This window comes from Suricata suricatta, chromosome 4 (genome assembly GCF_006229205.1).
Source record: "Suricata suricatta isolate VVHF042 chromosome 4, meerkat_22Aug2017_6uvM2_HiC, whole genome shotgun sequence".
NCBI classification, from domain to species: Eukaryota; Metazoa; Chordata; class Mammalia; order Carnivora; family Herpestidae; genus Suricata; species Suricata suricatta.
The window spans coordinates 37426655-37445781 of NC_043703.1; the positions used below are offsets into that span (position 1 = coordinate 37426655).

Here is a 19127-nt window from a genome sequence, read left to right on the forward strand (position 1 = left end):
TCAGGTTATGGCGGGACCCAATCAAAAGAGGCTGAGTGTTTAAACCTTAACTTTGACCAATGCTTGTGCTGTGGCTGGGTTACGCCCCAAACTTGTTTGTATCTGCCTATAAAAAAGAGTGTAAATCTCCTGCTCGGGGCTCTCTCTCTCTCTCTCCCGGCTCTATCGGCGTGGAGAGTGCAGAGATCCCGGGTTCGAACCTGCAATAAACGACCCTTGCCGCTTGGCTTTGACTCTGGACTCTGGTGGTTTATTGTTGGGCATTTCATTTCCTTGCTGACTGTCAGCTGGGAGCCTTTCAGCATCTTCAGACCACCTGCATTTCTTTTCACTTGGCCCCTTTCATCTTCGAACCAGCCATAGGGCATTGAGTTCCCCCCCACATTTTGAATCTCTTTTTTTCCCTTCTGCCTCATCTCTTCTCCCCCTGGCTAGAGAAAATTCTTTGTTTCAGGTCTCAGGAAATTAGATTGGGCCCACCTGGATAGTCCAGGTGACTCTTCCTATCTTAAGTCTTTATTCCTAGTTACAATCGGAACGTCATTTTTGCTTGGCAACTAAATATAGGAATTAGGGTGTGTGCACCTGTGTGGGTCATTCTGCTTACTGTAGTATTTTATGGGAAGATTAAGAAAGGCAGTAATAAATATTATTAGTCAACTGTTCTCAGGAATGCATGCAATATTGGATGTTTATATTTTGACTATTATCTTTGGTATCATATAATACTACTAAAGTTGAGCCACCATTATAAAGGATTAATTATGTTACAAGAATGCAATGTGTTAGACTGTATGCACCAAAAATAAATAGGAGAATCAGCAAGACTACAAGTTGTTACAAACAATACAAACTAGCACATCAAAATTATATCCAGGAATAAGTAAATAACAAATACTTTTTTATATAAATCTGTCAATCTTATAGCTATAAGAACAATTTAGTTTGAACTGCTTTTTAAAGTTAGTTGAGGAAAATCATAAAAACAAAAGTGCTAAGATAATGATGAATTGAAGTTTGAACTAAAATATTTAAATAATTTTTAAAGGGATGAAGTTAGTATTTCAACAATAATAGAATCACCATTAGATCTATATGGGACCAAAACCATCTGATTTTGAAAAATATTAAGCACACCCCAAGATAATTTTTGAAAAATTTTTAAGAGAGATAATAAAGAAATATTAGAACATACTGTGGCTTTTAATTGCTTTTTTATATATAGCATATTTGTATATATGGGCATATATGTGTGTGTACATACATACACATATAATGGATTATTATTCAGTCATTAAAAATGAACAAAATATTCCCATTTGTGACAATAGGGATGGGCCTTGAGGACACTATGCTACATGAACTAAATCAGACAGAGAAAGACAAATACCATTTGATCTCTCTTATATGTAGAAACAAACAGACAAGCTTATATATATATATAGAAAACAGATAATTGGTGGTGGCCAGAAGTAGGGTATAGAGGTGACAGAAATGGGTGAAAGAGATCAAAAGGTAAAAAATAATAATATTAAAAATAAATTTTTAAAAATGGTACCCTGATTCCTTTAGACACTATATCTTAACTTTTCTTCCCTATCCTCCAATCTCTATCCTCAGTGACAATAAAAAAGTACTTATGCTGAACATCTCATAACCCAGTTCTATCCATCAGTATGTATGGTGTCACCTGCAGATCAGCATGTTTCCATTTCAGTGTCACTTAGTCTCAGTGAGCACATACCCTAAGCTAGAACCATCAACATGAAAACCTTCTGGGAAAAGGGGAGCAAAAATGACCCCAATATTAGCCATCAGGCTAATGAGTGAAGAGAACTAAACAAATAAAAAAATATGTCACATTCTTAAAACCTAGCTATGAAATGAACACATCAGTCTTGAACACAGTTCAAGATATAAGAATAAGAGGAAAAATGGCCAGTGAAAAGCCAAAATAGTTGCTACAGAATCCACGTGCTTTATTAATTTAAAAAGCAAAGAGGTTAGTTACATTAATTAGCAGGTAATGTGACTCTTCTCCAAAGTCTAACACATGCTCTGTGGCCTTGGAAGCTTATAAATAATATAATATAGAGGGGCAGCTTGTAAGTCTGCAGAGATAGAGATATTTTATTTCTTTTGTCCTGTATGGTCTTTTACCCTATATGGTCTTTCCTGGTTCACAGGCTTTGACAATTCTTTCTCTTTCTCTAGGTAAGTGATAGATAGATAGATAGATAGATAGATAGATAGATAGATAGATAGAAAGAAATAGATAGATAGAAATAGATATGTATAGGATAAAATGATGACAGGAGAATAAGAATCTTTGAAACTTGCTCTGTCACTGTTTTTTCTGTACTAGAAATAGAGCTTTTAATCCAATGGGGGTTTCTGTTCTTAATTGTAACCAGAGGAATCTTTAGCTATAAGAGCTCACTTTCTTCAGAAGTGAGGTGTGTGTGGTCATCATGACTGTCCTCAGACTACTCTCTGTAGTCAGGACTTAGGGAATGGTACAGTATGCAGAGGACTCTGACAGTCAATGGATTCCTAGGAATTAAAATGAAAGACAACTAAGTTTCTCTGTAAAATCAAAGCAATTCAAAGATTGACAAATAATTTTGTTTTGACTTGAATGACAACCATAAAAAGGTCAAAACTCCTCAAAAAATCATATAATTGACTTCATTTATCAGTCCTAGGGTCTACCTATGGTCTACCTTGATTATAAGGGACATTGGGTCCTTTACATTGCTTACATTTCCCACAGAGAAGTTAGTGAAGGAAACATGAAAATAAAGATTTTGAGAAAATTATCTTAACTCCAAGCCAACTATAGTTAGTAGAAATCTAAAATATTATTGTAAGGTGGATATTATAGTAGGAATTTGAGGGAGTAAGAAATTTGGACCCTTGACTCTAATGTCTGATCATTTTTCCAGTTCTTGAAAATATAACAAAAATGGATAGTCCAACATGGTGTCCTAGCCTAGAAATAATATAGTATGAAAAAACAACTGGAATTCAGTTGAGGAACCCAGCCCAGCCAAGTTGTCATTATCATCATCATTGACATCACTGTCATCATTCTTGGGTAAGTATAAATGACTTAATCACCAAAGGCTTAAAAGTCACAGGCATAATAGCAGTCTCGTTCAGTCCAGTTCACTTCTTCAGATTGATTAGTAAAAAGCTTGTGTATTCCTAGAGAATAATATAAGACGGAGACTAAATAGCACTGCAGTTACAAGTATAACTAAATATGATGTGATAGGTAGAATAGTGCCTCCTCTAGGCTGTTTGGTCATTCCCTAATCCCCAGAATCTGTAAATGGGGTTTTACAAATGTAATTAGTTGATATTGAGAGCTTATCCTGGATTATTCAGGTGGGCCCAAGCTAACCACATGAATCTTTAGAAGTGAAGAATTTTCCCAGGTTGGTAAGAAGAGAGCTATGAAGATGGAAACAGGGTCAGAGAGACACTATGTTACTATGTCTTTAAAAATGGGGAAGGAACCCATGAATGAGCTAAGGAATACAGATGGAAAAGGCAAGGAAGTAAATTCTCCTCTAGAGCCTCCAGAAAGAAACAGTCCTGCCCACACTTGATTTTAGCCCAGTGAGACCCATTTTGGATATCTGATATACAAAGCTGTAAGATATTTTTTTTATTTAAGTCACTAATTTTGTTGTAATTTATTATAGCTGAAGATGGAAACTGATATTAACCTTTGATTTTTGAAGTGAACTATTGTAATTAATACAGCCTCTGATATTTGGAATGTAGCTATTGATGAGGATAACACATTCCATAAGGTACACAAAACCTACCAGAACCCGTTTGCCTTTTTTGCAAAATGGGGGAGCACATTTTACTCTACCGCCTCAGTGATACATCAGTTCCTGTACAATATGGTACACAGAGTACAAGACCCCTCTCCATCCCATGGGACACCATCCTGGTCTACCAACATTACCTTCTCATGCTCATAGGATCCATAGAAGAGAAACCAGTGACATGTGTATATATGGTATACACATTGCTGCTTATTAATCCTCCTTGCACCTAAAAAGAGGTTCAGTGCTAAAGACTTTGGAGGCAGGCCGTAAGGTACTTCCTTATGGAAATAATTTTCTTAATAACTCACATGTTCAGCCTTTAAGAACAGTCTGAGGGCGCCTGCGTGGCTCGGTCAGTTAAGTGTCAGAGGCTCTTGATCTCAGCTCAGGTCTTGATCTCGGGGTTATGTGTTCAGCCCCACATTGGGCTCTGCACTGGGTACGGAGCCTACTAGAAAGAAAGAGAGAAAGAAAGAAAGAAAGAAAGAAAGAAAGAAAGAAAGAAAGAAAGAAAGAAAGAAAGAAAGAAAGAAAGAGAGGAGGAAAGAAAGAAAGAGAGAGAGAGAGAGAGAGAGAGAGAGAGAGAGAGAGAAAGAAAGGAAGAGAGGAGGAAAGAAAGAAAGAGAGAGAGAGAGAGAAAGAAAGAAAGACAGAAAGAAAGAAAGAAAGAAAGAAAGAAAGAAAGAAAGAGAGAAAGAGAGAAAGATAGAAAGAAAAAGAAAGAAGAAAGAAAGAAAGAAACTATGAGAAAGTAAAAACAGTCTAATATAAGAGAAAAATCTTGTGCCATCCCATGCTTTAGATCAAGTGTCTTTGAAATGTGGCTTTGCCATCTGGTAGACCCTACAAAGTGAAGACAGTGGCATACTACAGTGTTAAAATGTCTCAAACAAGAGAATTATAAAAGAGAAACCAGAGACTTTTGACCAATTTCATGTATACTTCAGTAAGAATACCTTCTGCTATTGAAAATATCTCTGGAATTGCTTTGGGACTTCAGTAGAAACTAAATATCTAACCATCTGGAAATTATATGACCATTTTACTTGAGGTGCTCACCACAAAGTAATACTAATTAATCAGTATTTCCATAATATCAGGTAAGTCTATAACACTGAGTCAAAAATTATAAAAAGGACATGGCTGGTATCAGGTTTGTATAAGCTACAAATGATTCATGTGTGCAAGTTTGCAATCTAATATGTATACCCCTGAAAAGTGGTATACTTCATGATGAACTTACATTGATGGCTCAAATCCATGATTAAAGATGATGAAATTGAGAGGTCTTATTAATTATGTCTAGATGAGTAGGCTGGGTACTTATTCTAAATTTGATCTTCTTTCCTTCATAGCTGTGGTTTTACAGAGTGATTAGATGTCACTCTAAGATGCAGTATCTGCCCTGACTTGGTGACCTGTGTTTGGTACTTTATCTCCCTCAATCAGTGTGTGGATTAACATTCTTAGTTTCAGACAATAGAACTCTGCAGCTATTTTAAGGACGAAAAGATCATTACAGGTTTGCTAACAGGCATTTGCAAAGTCATTTAAGAGCTGGAGAAACCAGATCCTACTAGGAAGAACTTCCAGAAACATACTGATCACTCAATTGGAAAGTCAGTAGCTGCCACCAGACCCAAATATCACTGCTGTTACCCCCAATAACAACACTGATTTTATATTCTCTGAATGTTCCTCATGTAATTAACTTCCATATGATGGTATTTTAGAAGTGAGAATGGCTTTGAAATTAATTTTATTATTATTTTGATTCTATATGTGGAGTAGAATATATACTATGGTAAGCTATCAAAAAATAGGTATCTGATTTTCAGATTTTGTTTTTTATATATAACATTTTCCATTAAAAGGAACCAGGTCTCCTTGAATAAATAGCTAATTCTAGGGCCTGGGTAGGAAGAATACAAATGTCTGGAACATCTCGTAATGCCAGAACGTTAAGGAAGTACAAGGTGAAGGGAAGAAGAGGAAGGAATGGAAGAACACAGGAATCACCTGCATGCACTCTCAGTGGACAAGCACAAAATATTCGAGTCAAAATTTAAATAATGTAGTGTTGTATTATAACTCAAATTATGAAATAAACATACATGAATCCAACAAGACACTGAATAAATAAAGGGAGAATCTTTCCTGGAGAAAAAATTCTAAATATTATGTGTCATCACTTCCCCCTTCTCAAGAGGAAGAGCTTGTTTCCCACACCTGATTGTGGGTTGAACTTAATAACTTACTTCCAAATGATAAGAGTATGTGAAAAGGAAAATAATAAAGTGAAGAAAGCTGGCAAACACTACTTTAATCAAATGATCAAAGTTGGCATCACTAGTAATAAATCATATTGATTTCATGAAGTTTCATGACAAAAAACATCAGACAAACCCAACTGAGGGGATATTCTAAATACCTGACCAATAGCCTTCAAACTTGTCAAAACCGTAAGAAACAAGTAAAGACTGAGAAGCTGCAGTAGGACAGAAAAGTCTACAGAAACATGATGACTAAGTGTAATATGATATCCTGGATTGGATTATGGAACAGTAAAAGGATAATAGTGGGAATCTTGGTAAAGTATATAGTTCAGCTGACAGTAACACACTAATGATAATGTTCCAGTTTTGACAAAAGTTCTATGATTATGTAATACGTTAATATTGGGAGAATCTGTAGGCTATAAAGAACTCTGTACATCTTTCAAGTTTTCTTTAAAACTAAAAGAATTTCAAAAGAAATCAGTTTTTTAAGACATAGAGAAGGTCTTCCAAAGATTTTATGTGACCATAATATTTTTTAATAATAAGGACACAAAGAATAAAGAATACAGCTCGAAAGGAAAAGTTCCCGACACCAAAAGAAACAGGTCAATGGTGAGACATATTAATGTTCAAGCACTAGAGAGAAGATCTACAAATTCTGCTGTTGATTCTAGACCTAACTTTAATCCAAATCTTTATTTTTAAATTACATGAGATGGAGCCCACAATATAACCTGTTATACATTTCTGATATCAAATTTCATTATTAGCACGTGTAAAAACTAAAACCCAAAACATCTGCACTTAAATGAACTGTGTAAATCCATCATCCAGAGACTAAGAGGAATGTACAAAATCAACAGAGTTAGGTTTAGTACATGCTATAGCAAGAAAGGTCCCACAATATAGAAAATTCTGGGACATCTCAAAAAGTAGCCTTAAGGAATGGGTCCTAATAAAGTTTGAAGGACAGAATTTAATCATGAAATGATCATGTCGGAGATTGTAAGAAATTATAAACTAGCGTATTGAGAATAGTCAGCCATCTTATCTTTATAATACATGAATCCATTGAGGAGTTACTATAACATTTTCTTAGAATATGTGTATCAAATGAACTGGAAAGAGTTTAAGCTTATTCCGTGATGAACATCCTGGTTTGGTTTGAAACCATTCATCTGTTTTATAAGTTACAATGTAGTCCATTTAGAAAAGGTTTGGTCTCTGTTACATGTCTCAATTCTGACACTCTAGCTGTCAGAAGCGCTATTTTTCACTTTATCAAAGCCAACCAACACAGCAGAAGATTAAATAATGAAGTAAATTGTAATTTTTAATGTTTTGAAACAAATCTATTATGTATGCCAAGTGCCATTCTATTCAGTCTGAATGTTTTTTTAATCTGTGAAAGTCCTTGTAATTGTATGTTGCCATGATTTAGGACAGAATTAGCCCAGAGCAATGTTTATAGTAGTAAAAGTCTATTTTGCTAAATTGCTCACCTATTCCATAAGCCATACAAAATTTCTTTTAAAGAATTCTAGAAATTCTTCAAATATTTTCTCTTATACTAAGCTATACCACTTTTAAATATGAATAAATCAATAATGCATAATCTATATCAATCCTTTATTTGCCTTGCAAATTAAGCTTTATGTCTTCTTTTTCTTATATTTTTATTAGACAATTCACATTGGCAATCTTTAGTTATATATTTAGCATGTCTGGCAGCATTCATTTAATAAGTTCACAATTCCAAGCTCAAAAAAATACGTTTTATGCTGAATTTGGCACAATGATTGAGGATTATGTAATACTCAGTAAATATTGTTAAATGCATGGTTGCATCATGAGTGATTGCAGTGGTCATGTGGAGAGAAATTTGAGGTGTATTCTCAAATGATAAATCATAGCAACCAGAAAGTAGAAGGAATAAATGAATTCACAACAAAATATTTACTACAAAATAAATTTTGTAATGATCTTACCAGTGTTGTGATTTTTTAAAAAATTTGTTAATGAATATTGAGATAATTGTAGTCATAGACCATACTAGAAGTTACAAAAAGATAAGAGAAGTAACAAACCAATACGCTGTTGTATTCAATTAATTTTCTCTTGGCTAAAGAGAAGATTGTAACTAACCCTTAGAACATTTGTTAAAAATGTGTGTGAAAAATATCTGAATAACTAATCCCCTTTCCCTAGCAATTTGATTGTATCTGTAAAAAAATATAATGTCCTGTTCATACTATAAATAATAACTAAGAAACCAATATATTCTGTAGAGTAAAATGTGAGATTTTCAATGAGCATTTGATTCTCTGAATGCCAGAGAATGTGTAATGTACCATCTTTATTATTGTACTAGTTTGGTTTACCCATGTAAATTTGTTCTCTCAGGAAGAAGTCATAATCGAGGCATATATCATTTTCTCAATCTTAGAATAATTATCTTATATCTTATCATTGAATGACTATTAACATGTAAGCAAATATTATCCTTAATCAAGCTCCATGCTTACTATTACAAATTAAATATTTCCAATAGTTATCCTTCTGAAGCCACAAAAATCCTGATAATTTTGCCTTTGCCTTACAGATCATTATAACTTCCACTTGTCAATAGGCTCAACATAATTGTAACACAGTCCTAGAAACTTAACTTTGTTCCATCTGGAGCATTACCTCTTACCCCCCAACACATTACAAAGCTCATTAAACAAAACTCTCAAACATTGGAACTGTCTAACTTCTTGACTATTTTCTCAGGCTCACTACCAAACCCACGTATATTTAATAGCGGCTTATTTTCTCAGTTCAAATTAATTTAAAAAGAAAATTATGTTAAAATATTGTATTTTTCAAAGTCATTTATCTTTTTGACCCCTGAGAAGAAGCCTGTTGTTCTGATGAGAAAGCCATTGGTAACCTTTCAGGGTTCCTGAGTTTAAGTCCTTGAGATATTACAATTGCCCTCTTTTATGACTTTCCCTTGGCACACAGAGATCTAACTTGTGGGGATATATTTTCCATGCCCTCATGATACAATGCCTATTAGTGAGGTTTTATTGCCTAGAGGCTTATTTAGGAATAAGACCTGAGAGATCACTGGCTCCTTATCAGGAGAATAGATCATGTCCTCCAACTCTGGTTATGGTAGTGACACTGAAGAGGGTTCAAGCTCCTTTTTTCAACTTTAAACCACAGAAGTATTTTGTAGATGTTTTCACACCTGCCAATTAGTGGAAAACATTTATACACTTTTTACCCATCACTGTAGAATACACTGCATAATAGTATAACTGCATCTTATTTTAGAAACCCTTGCAAATATTATCCTCATAAACATGGCATTTTTATATAGACTAAAATAGTCATTAATTTAGCACTATTATGTTAAGCATTTGCCTTTCTTTTCTTTTCTTTTTTCCCACACAATCCAATGTGGAAAACATCCTCATTGTCCCTAGTTTACATGAAAGGAAAATTATGTTTATAGAGGTTAGCTAAGTTGCCCAAAACTAAATAGCCAATAAAAGGTCGAGTTAGGATTTGAATGTTAGTATTCTAGGTAGAAGTGCATGAATTAAAACACTAAAAGTTGAAACAATCAACAAAACTAAAAGGCAACTGACGAATGGGAGAAAATATTTGCAAATAACATATCGGATAAAGGTTTTTTATCCAAAATCTATAAGGAGCTTATCAAACTCAACATCCAAAAACCAAATAATCTAGTGAAGAAATGGGCAAAAGACATGAACAGACACGTTTCCAAAGAAGACATCCAGATGGCCAGGGGACACATGAAAAGGTGCTCAACATCATTCAGCATCAGGAAACTACAAATGAAAACCAAAATGAAATGCCCCCCTGACACTTATCAGAATGACTAAAATGAACAACTCAGGGAACAACAGATGTTGGCAAGGATGAAAAGAAAGAGGAACATTTCTGCACTGCAAATTGGTGCAGCCACTCTGGAGAACAGTATGGAAGTTTCTCAAAAATTAAAAATAGAGCTACCCAATTACTATGCAATTGCACAACTTGATATTTATCCAAAGGATACAAAAATACTGATTCAAGGGGCACACACATCTTAGTGTTTATAGCAGCACTATCAACAATAGCCAAATTATGGAGCCCAAAGGTCCATTGACGGATGGATAAAGAAGAAGTGGTATATATATATATATATATATATATATATATATATATACACACACACACACACATATATATATATATATATATTCCACTATTGATTGCCAAGTACTATTTCATTATATATGTTATGTATATACATATAGCAATCAAAAAGAATGAAATCTTGTCATTTACAACAACGTGGATAGAACTAGAGTGTATTATGCTAAGTGAAATAAGTCAGCCAGAGAAAGACAAATATATGATCTCACTTATATGTGGAATTTAAGGAACAAAACAGATGAACATAGGGGAAGGGAAGCAAAAATAAGATAAAAGCAGAGACTCTTAAATAGAACAAGCAGGGTTGCTGGAGGTGAAGTGCATGGGGGGATGAGCTAAATGGGTGATGGGTATTAAGGAGGACACTTGTCGGTTTGAGCCTCAGATGTTATACGTAAGTGATAAATCACTAAATTCTACTCTTGAAACCGTTAGAAAAATAAAAAATAAAATAAAATAAAAATAAAAGCAACACTACCAGCTATGCTGTTTTTTTCACTGACAGAGAGTAAGCGGAACCTATCACTTTCCCGTTCTTCTGCTCACCAGATGAGGGGCTCTTGTGCAGGAACTGCATCAGCCTGGAGGATGGTAGCTCTGGATATTGCTCAAAGGTTAAAAATATGTTCCAGATAAGCCCTTATTAATATGGTGCACAGCATCTAACTGATCAGCATCCAATACCCTTGGTACTCTTCCTCAGTGATTCTTCCCCGTATTTAACGTCTCTCATAAGAATCTGTGTCCTATGTTCCCAACGATTTCAAGTTTGATATTTATTAATTCATTCTACAAACTGTAACAAATCCACAAGTGTGCCACAGGTGAAATGACTTACTGCTGTAGCCACAAAGGTAGCTCTGTGTGCCCTGACTTGCCATTCGTGGTGTCCATCAGAGGAAACTAGACATGTGAATTCTTATTTATTAAAATGTAAAACAACATTCAAATTTTTTGTATCCCTAAACAGTAGCTATATTTTTAAAAGGTGACTTTTAAAGTAATATTCAGAAAATGGAAAAAAAAAAGCTTTATTCTTCACTGAATTCATTTGTACCAGCAAAATTTTTAAAGTGTATAGCGCTCAAAAGTATTGATGATCTAATAATTAATTTGAATTAAAAACAATCTAAGTATTTGAGCATCTGTGCTGTGAACTAAAGTGTTCCTGACCTCTGAATACTTATTTAACTACCTTTCATTAGTCAACACTATATTAAAATGTAGGAGAATTATATCAAGTAAAGGCATATGCATCTATTTTGTGGCAGCTATTTATGAACTTAGACCATGTATTTTTTAAAGATTTACCTGTTTTTCCTAATTATTTTATAAGAAATATAATTAATTGACTTTTTATTTCAATAAAAACATCAGAAAGTATTAATACAGAAAAAATAAAGTAATCTTTGTATAAATCTTCTTTTTGAGAGAAAACTTTTATTCTTTTATCTTTATGCACTGCACTATATTAATTAGTACTCATTGTTACAAATAATCACCTACTTATGTTTATTACACAGGAGACACAAATTTCTCCATGTAAACACATTTTTTAAATGTGGAATCAGGGGCGCCTGGGTGCCTCAGGTCATGATCTCTGGTCTGTGGGTTCAGGCCCTGCGTTGGGTTCTGTGCTGATGGCTTTGAGCCTGGAGCCTGCTTCAAATTCTGTGTCATCCTCTCTCTCCCTGTTGTGCTCTGACTCTCTCTCTCTCTCTCTCTCAAAAATAAAGATAAAAAAATAATAAAATAAAATAAATCACATTAAATAATAAAATGTGGAATCAATTTTTCTGGCTTTTAATCAACATTACCAACTGATCATTAGTTCAGAGACTAGCCGTCAATGATTAAGCACCTCCGAGGGAACTGGCCCTCTACTATGTGCTGTGTGTAAGTTACCTCCAACGTGTAGCTAGAACTACCTGGCGATGTTTATCAGTGGGGGAAAAAATGCTTTTTCTTTTGTGAATGTCATTCTGTTAATATGGTACCTTATTTTTCATTTATTTTGTGCTTTTATCACTTATTTTTGAATTTCAAAAATATTTATCTTTGTAATAAAAGGCTAGTTATTAAGAACAAATAGCCCTTCCCTGATTTTCTTTAATCACTGTACATCATGTATATTCATAACACTTCTCTGTGTTTCTTTGCCAACAGACACAAAGGTAGTGGCAAATGTTTCGTTTCAAGGAATAAAATTTAGTTATCAAGAAGAGAAACATCCCATTATAATTGAAATGCTCAGATTCCCTTGACACAGATGAAATTCAATGGTAACTCTACTTCATTAAATCACGATAGATATAGTCAGGCTTGGGGGAAGAATTGAAAATGATACATTTTGGGAAAGACTTTAAACAGGCACAACTTAATGCTATAAGTTGGGTTTCCTCCAAGGTACTGAAATATTTATGTATTGTTTCTTCCTGCTGTCAAGTAGCTTGCTATATGTGCATGTTATTTAGACATATAATCACTGACATTAGGTTACTAAGTTACTGTGTAAGTAAGGACAGTTGAAATCCTTTTACTTTATTATCATTTGAATTTGATGCACTTCTGCTTTCAGATAACATTCATTCTGTGCTCTAATAAGAATAAACTTTAACTGAGCCTCCAGGGACCCACACAGATGTGATGCACAAAAGGAACAGGGTTGCTTGAGATGTCACTTACAGAGGATGATTTAGTTACTGGCACACTTAAAAGAGCCTGTTGATATTATCCCATTAAAAGATGGGCAACAAGAAAGCAAAATGAGAAAATTACTGGAAGAAAAAGGGCTAAAGAAAAAGGCAGAAAATAGAAGGGAAGGACTTCTACATTCACAATATCTTTTTTATTTTATTTGGCTTAAGAAATGAATCCAGTATAAAATCATAAAATAGCAGTATGAGTTAGAAACAAGATCATTGCAATTATAATCATGATCAATTACTTGATAAATTACTTACAAGACAATGAGAAAATACTTGAATTTTAAATGATATGCAATATTGTAAGAACATCCAGGTTGCCATTTATTTTGCTCAGGAAAGAGTAGGCATATATTGCAGGAAAGATAAATCTCTCCAGTTTAACTTATTTTCAGAGAATATTTTATAAACCACTTTTTAAATAATGTCAAGATTTTTTAATGTAAAGTATTTAAGAAATAAAATAAGTTTTATTTTGATAGATGCCTGTTTCTTTTGAGGAGTATAAAATCATTGATCTTCCTTTTTTTTTTTTTTTTTTTGGTAATGAATGTTAGTGATAAGTTCATGGACTAAAGCTGTAAGTAGACAAAAGTTCTATTTGGACCCAGTCACACTGCTTGGTATATAAAAGAAGTTATGCAATTTTTTTCATTTATGCATAATTTAACCTATATCTTAAGGACAGCATATCATTATGAAGGAGTATACATCTAAAAATTAAGTAATCAATTAATCAAAAACAAAGCTGTTTCTATTTGACATTATGAATCATTCTATAAAACATCAAGTTTTTATTTAGGTTCTAAGTATTATTCCTCCCATGCAAAAAGTTGCTTTTTATCTTATTTTTAATATCTGTAATATTTCTTGCTAAAGTATTTGTGCCCTTTTAGTTAGATCGAATTTGAATGTGGTTTCCTCTTTTTTTAATATTGAAGGTTTCATGGTCAACACAACAACATAAAAGCTTTGTCCTAATTATGCAAAATAGTTTTGATCATATTAACATATTAATTTAAATTTTGCACATTTTAGCTTTAAACACTAACACAGTGGTCTCTGTGTGAAATTAATCACAGAACTTACCTCATGAACATTTGAAGTAGGATCTCTCAGTTATTTAACTTTTCATTTATGGTTATTTGCACTAATAAAATGCAGTATCAATTGTTTTAAGTTACATAAAACTACTTCCCTATGATCATAACACAATGCAAATGTTCTCTATTTCCTGAAAGCTCTTTTTTCCTGTCTCACCTCTTCATTTCCTAAAGCAAAAGCTTTTTCATATGTGCCTGTTGGGATATGAATGATTCCTTCATAGGTATACAGGATATTCCAGTAAAAAGATAACCCTTTATGGGGTATACAAATAGAGCTATGATTAAATCCTGACTATTCTTTTTAACGCAGCTGCGTGACCCTGAGCAAAGAACTCGACTTCTCTGATCCTTAATTCCTAGATGTGTAAATGGAGATAATACCTACTTTAAAGGTAAATGATGTAGCATAATTAAAGCATTAGACTGAGCACATCAGTAGTGAGTACTTCATAAATATAACTTCATTACCACCTCTCTCACACTACTTTATAGCAACTTCTCCTAAGATAAGGCAGGAGGCTTGCTGGTGCCAAAAAAATCAGTGTAATGACACTTGGGAATATATTAGTCATTCATTTCATGTTCATCATTGTGCATATGGTAAAGATTTTTTTTGACAGGCCTTAGAAGTCAAAGTAATAAAATCATACATTTAAATTCCATAAGTATATTTGTTGCCTTAGGAAATGTTGATGTTAGTGACTCCATATATCGGGATGCAACTACAAATTTAAGTATGATAATTTTCCATGAAGTCTCTGGAATGGGACCTCTTAAGATGCAGAATTCCAAAGTCTACCTATTATTTGAGAGAATATGAGAAATTGAGCAACCTTTTTACACCTATTTCAAATTATTATTTGTGAAATACACAGACTTCAAAAGTAAGCCAAATGCTTAGGAATACATAGCTATTCACCTACAATGTAGTAGACACTGTGCCAGATGGTTTGGAAACCTCAAAATAAGTCAATGATAGACGTTGTTAACCTTTGCCAAACTGGACAAATCTGGACTTAGAGAGAGGGAGACTTTAATTAGAAAAACTCAATACTGCATAGGGAGACTGCTCTAATCTCAGAAATCTGTGACCCTATCCAATTCAAACAAAACAAGGTTTTTCTTCAATAGGATGAAACAGGGACAAGTACATATAAGCAGACTCTTTGGTGGGGAAACGAAATGACCAGTAGGGTCTGATAGGAAAAATGTATCCTTGTGATCAGCCGATTTCCAGGAGAAGTTTGACAAGGTAGGCATGCTTGACTTTTGTTCTTGATCAGGCTTTAGACCAAGCAGAGTTTACGGGTCTGTAGGTAAAAGAGAAACCAGACTAAACTTTAGTCAAGGCAAAGCAGAGGGTAAAGAATGGGCCATGCTTAACATGTGTTCATTTCTTTTGTTTGACATTGTTAGCACTGAATTGTACTCTCCTAAAATTTCTGTTGGGGCCCTAACTCTCAATGTGATTTTATTTTGAGATAAAGCTATAAGGAGGTAACTGAGGTTAAATGAGGCCACAGGGCAGGGCCTTCCTGTGATAGGATTGATGTCCTTGTGAAGGATCAGAGTTCTTTTTCAGGTGTCACAGAGGAAAGGCTATCTGAGGACACAGCGGGAATGCAAACATCTGCAAGCCGGAAAGAGAGCCCTCAGGAGGGACCAGATCAGCTGGCACTTTGATCACGGACTTTCAGACGCCATAAATGTGAGAGAAAACAAATTCCTGTTGACTAAGCAACCAAATCTGTAATATTTGTTATTGCAGCCCTAGCAGACTAAAGCCTGAAAAATTGAAGCACCAAGGATTTAAAGATTTTGTCTCATTTCACAATCTAGTGTCCAGGGGAATCAGAGAGCATGCCCATATCTGTCCGACAGTGGTATCCATGACAGACCACCTTGTCACATTGTCTTTGCAATTGGTGAATTGTTTTTTGTTTCTTAATCCAGATCCCAAATTATTAGACCAGAGCTGCCTTGATATAATGGTGAGTCCACTTTACCCTGGTGCTCTCTTTAGAATATTCAGCTGGCAATCCTTGAAAAGGACAGTGTTGTCCTCTCTACAATCTTACTCTTTTCAGTGAAGGTTCTATACCTTTTATGAGTCAGGGATATTAAATCTTTATTCTCACTGAATGGTCACTGATAAAATTTAGGCAAGGTTGCTTATGCAGAGCAAGTATCTGCTTTGACTTCAAATTAGAATGACTTTAGGAAAATCATTGGGAAAAACCTAAAAGCATCTCCTATTCATGCTATGCCTTGGTGCCTCTATGGATTCTCTTCATTTCATTTTTCTTTGCATTTTAGCTAATGGAAAATTGGGGTTTTTTTTAATTATATTAAAAGGGACTCCTGAGTGCTCAGTCCTAGTTAAGTGTCTGACTTCGGCTCAGGTCATGATCTCACAGTTTGTGAGTTCTAGTCCCGCATTGGGCTCTGTGCTGATAGCTCAGAGCCTGGAGCCTGTTTCAGATTCTGTGTCTCCCCCTCTCTCTGCCCCTCTCATGCTCATGCTCTGTCTCTCTCTGTCTCTCAATAATAAATACAAATTTTAAAAAGTTAAAAATTATATATCTATACTGTTTTTGCTTTCAGTCTTTCATTTGTCTTATTGATTAATAAGATCTTTTTTTCTTATGGATTTAAGATGTTACTTCTTGCAATTTCAAATGAATAATGGTAATATTAAAGAATTTATGTTTTTGTTCTACTGGGACATTATTTACCCATATCTGTTACTGTAGATTAAAAACAATTTTCTCTGAGAATGAGGTTAAACAGCACACAAAATCATAATGGGACATATTTGTCTAGAAAAGTCCGCATTTGTCTAAGGCTTATGGTTCACGTTCATATGCATTTTGCCTTCTGCACACAACGAGCATTTTATTTTTCTCCATAATATTTTATTGTCAAATTGGTTTCCATACAACACCCAGTGCTCTTCCCCATAAGTGCCCTCCTCCATCACCACCACCTCTGTTCCTCCCTCCCCCTTCCCCTTCAACTCTCAGTTCATTTTCAGCATTCAATAGTCTCTCAAGTTTTGCATCCCTCTCTCTCCCCAACTCTCTCTCCCTCCTCCGCTCCCCCTGGTTCTCCATTAGGTCTCTCCTGTTTTCTTGTTAGACCTATGAGTGCAAACATATGGTTTCTGTCTTTCTCTGCCTGGCTTACTTCACTTAGCATGACACCCTCAAGGTCCATCCACTTTCCTACAAATGGCCATATGTCATTCTTTCTCACAATGAGCATTTTAATTTGTGGGTTTTCTTGAACAGGAAAATTGTCATCAGATAATAGAAGTTAATTTAGCTAATAGAAACTGAAAAATTTACCAAGACAGCATGACTGTTACCAAGTGAGAGTAAGAAAATAAATATCATAAGAGAGGTACTTTCTACCTATGACAACAATTTTTAATAGTTTTGAGATTCCTTTGCTAATCCAATATTTCCCTAAAAAGGGACATAGGTGCATAACTATAATACCATGCATATAATTGCAATGGATTCATAGACTCCAGAAGCCTTACATCTGTAGGACATTTTACCTTTTTGTTTTTGAGAAAGAGGGAGGGAGAGAGAGAGGGACTGTACTTGTGTTCATGCACATGAGCAGGAGGGGCAGAGGAAGAGAGAGAGAATCTTAAGCAGACTCCACACTCAGCACAGACCCTGACATGGGGCTCAATCTCATGACCATGAGATCATGACCTGAGCAGAAATCAAGAGTGTTGGAAACTTAATTGACTGAGCCATCCAGATGCCCCCTATACATTATGCTTTTTGTCCTATCATTTAACATCAATCTTCATGTTGAAAGAGATGTGAGAATCTAGGCAAAAAGTTAATATTTGATATATTAGTTATACATTATCTTGTCAGGAGGAGAGTAAAATACAACTTCATTTGAAATTTAATAAAATCATAAGACTTTTTAAAATCCATTCCAGAAATTAACAGACCAAAATGGCAGTCAGAAAAGTTTTTCAATGTTTTCATCTATAAAAAAGTAATCTAAAAAATAAATTTTAGATCCTGTGTGTGTGTGTGTGTGTGTGTGTGTTTAGAGAGAGAGATACATGTCATATATATCAATTAATGATGTAAGAAAATAAAAAAAATTATAGGTGAAATCTGAAATTGATATTGCTAATTGCTAATAAAATCAGAAAAGATCCTTAAGAACTAGTATAATCTGATAAGGGTATCAAACACTGCTTAACTATATAACGAGGGCATCATTTTACCAAATAGAATAGTAACTTCTCTGTCCTTATTTTACTCATCTATCAGTAGCTTGGTTCCAGCTCATCCGCCTTTATTTTTGACTTTCCTAATTGGCTTCCATGGCATACTCTCTTAGTTCTTCCCTTAAGTCGTTGAAGCTCATTTTTAGGCCCCTTTGCTGGTTTTTCCATATCCCCTCAATCTCTAGACATTGATATGTTACTCTTTAAGCCTTAATATCTCTTCCTTTCCAACTTATACTTATTTTTTAAAATATGGTCCTCATATGGTCCAGCATCAACATCACTTAAGAACTGGTTAGAGATAAAGGAGCCAAGATGGTGGAGAGGAAGGGAGCTCTGTAAACTTCATCTGCCCCATTGATCGAACTGAGAAGGACATTACTCTCATCTGCAAGAGCGGAAGGAGAAAATACGGACTCCAGAAGGAAGAGAACCTGAAGGATACCTGAGTGAGGCTACACCAAGAAACAAGCCAAAGTGTGCAAGACAGCGAGTCCCAAATACCGCTGAGTAAGGAAAAACCTCCTAGACCTCCACCGCAGCAATCTCCTACTTGACACATCCTCAAAGGCAAGGGAAATGAAAGCAAAACTGAACCCTTGGGACTTCATCAAGATAAAAAGCTTCTGCAAGGCAAAGGAAACAATCAAGAAAACTAATAGGCAACCAACAGAATGGGAAAAGATAGTTGCAAATGACATATCAGATAAAGG

General features: G+C 34.7%; 1 long non-coding RNA gene across 2 annotated transcripts; it reads left to right on the forward strand.

Moving 5' to 3' along the window:
• Positions 1-10887: 10887 nt before the first annotated feature.
• LOC115289253 lies at positions 10888-15928 on the forward strand. Of its 2 annotated transcripts, none has more exons than XR_003907511.1 (4): positions 10888-10953; positions 12506-12621; positions 14461-14542; positions 15733-15928. It is a non-coding gene; the product is annotated as an uncharacterized LOC115289253 (long non-coding RNA). The 2 variants fall into 2 exon arrangements; XR_003907510.1 differs by lacking the exon at positions 10888-10953 and adding an exon at positions 10961-11028.
• Positions 15929-19127: the final 3199 nt, after the last annotated feature.